Source organism: Netta rufina (assembly GCF_964035555.1).
Source record: "Netta rufina genome assembly, chromosome: 19".
In the NCBI taxonomy this organism is placed as follows: domain Eukaryota; kingdom Metazoa; phylum Chordata; class Aves; order Anseriformes; family Anatidae; genus Netta; species Netta rufina.
Genome location: NC_140143.1, coordinates 8,300,548 through 8,302,823, shown reverse-complemented (window position 1 = coordinate 8,302,823; position 2,276 = coordinate 8,300,548).

Genomic DNA, 2,276 nt, shown 5'->3' with positions numbered 1-2,276 from the left:
CTCCTCTGGTGGATATTAATGAGAACTTTTGCCTTTGATTCATTCTGAGAAATACCTAAGAGGAATTTAATCAAAATATTTGACATAGTTTGCAAAAACCCTGGAACTCCCCCGAAGAATGCAGAAGGCGGCAATGTAACATAGAAAATACCACTGTAGGAACAAATAGCACAGGTTATATGGTGGGTATGGGGCCACAACCTGTCCCTGCTATTACTATTCCTATTTCCGTTGAAGAAAATGACAGTGGAAACCCATCTCTTTGCTATGAGATACATCTGCCACATTCACTGGCACAACTCCTCATAGGGTAGGCACAGTCGACCACTTTAAGTACTAATGCACTGGGCCAAGCCCAATTATAGGTAACTTACACCAGCTGGAGCGCAAAGCAGATGCTCTCAAATCACGCAGCACAGAGTTTACCGGTATCAGAGGTAAACTACGCAAAGAAAAGCAAACATAGGAGATCTGTAGAGTAACTTTCTGAAGATGAAATCCCTACCAAAGCTCCTAACAGAGTGAAAGGAGGGGAAATCTGTTGTGTCCTGTCTTCAACTCTACCACCCAAAGCTCGATAGCTAAATCATTATAACTTACAGAAAGAAAATAGAATGCACTGGATCTCTACTCCCTGCTCGAAGACTTGCCTGTATGAAAGACAATAAACACATCCAAAAAGACTGCAGGCGTGTAACAGAATGCTCTTATTCCCTGACCCGCCCCAGCTCAGACCCAGCCAGCACAGCACATTCTTTATTTGCTCAGTAAGGGATCGTAACACTGGGGCACCCTGAGATGAGGAACACACACGCATAAGAGCCCCAGAAGAAGGGAGAATCACGAAAACTTGAAGAAAAAAGAAAAAAAAAAAAGGCAGCTACAAAGCACTTTAGCACAGCTCTCTGACACGCATATAAACACATGAACAGCCCCTCGCCAGCAGCCGCCGCCATTTTGTCGTGCGGCCGAGGACGGCCCCGCGCATGCGCGTCCCTCCCCCGCCCATCGCTGGCAGCGCCCGGCTGCGCACACAGAGTGCGCATGCGCACTTCCGGACGCGCCCGCGCATGGCCGTTTCGGGACCGTTCCTCCCGGAAGGAGTTGTCGGTTGCCATGGCAACGGGGCCTGCTCCTTCCGGTCGCGCCACCCGGTTGCCCAAAGCTCTCCCCCCCCGCTCCCGAGCGCCGTCTCCCCTTTTATGCCCACGGCCATGTCCAAGGGGCTCCCGTTTGTCAGAGCCCGGCAGTGCTGGACCTTCCTGCAGCAACCAGGGGCTGGACATGCAGACATCCCTCTGCCTCATGGCTTAGGCAGAGGCTGCTTAACTGGCTTCATTTCTGTCTTAAATATGGGCCTCGTAAACGGCAGAGGGCTTTTACTGCTGTCCTGTCATCAGCAGCATCTCAACATTTCGGTCATGCTGCCCACGGGAGGTGTGGCGGGATGGGGTTGATGGCAGCTGTTCTTCCGTGCTTGAGGCTGTTGCTGCTGCATGGAGTTAAACCGAGGTGTTTGAGGAAGTGGTTTTGTTCAGGGAAGGCTCAAATGTAAAACAATAAATAAAAAAATACTTTGGGAATAAACTGCAAAGTCTCCAAGACAAAGACTAACTAAATAAATAATCATCCAAATCTTATTTTTCCGTTCCTTTCTTTCAAAGAGAATTTTGGAAAAGAACAAGGTTGGAATGAGGGAGAAGTCCCACATAAAATTTCCTACCTTTCTCCTATTGTACAGGTTGACAAAGGAAATAGTGGGCTAGTCACACAGCAGCTTTCTGTCTGCTTGATTTTTAATGTGAGACAACTTTGCCCACATACTTGATGTTGAACGAGAGAATTTTCAGATAAAACATTTAGGTGAAGTCATGACTTGGTAGTAAAGCCAGCTTGATCTCATAATAAGGGTACACTGACTCAAGTGAAAACATTTAAAGTTAAAATGATTCCTGTAAGTCAAATGGTATAGTATTATAGGATGTGCTGTAGTGGGAAACTGACCAGATAGAGAAACACTTGGTACAATTTTCAGATTCAAAAGAATTACACAAAACAAAAACCTAATATGAAAATATCATTCCATACAACTGGGTCAGAAAATTTTTCCTCCCTTTGTCAGCAGTTATTAAAACCAAGAAGTCCTTCCTGATAATAAAATGTTTAACAGGAGAGAGAAGTACACAAGAAGACATTCAGTTTAAGTTAGGAATGCTCACTGATTTACTCTGTCCAAACCACCAAGGGTCGGTCAAGACTGTTCAAAACACGGTAAG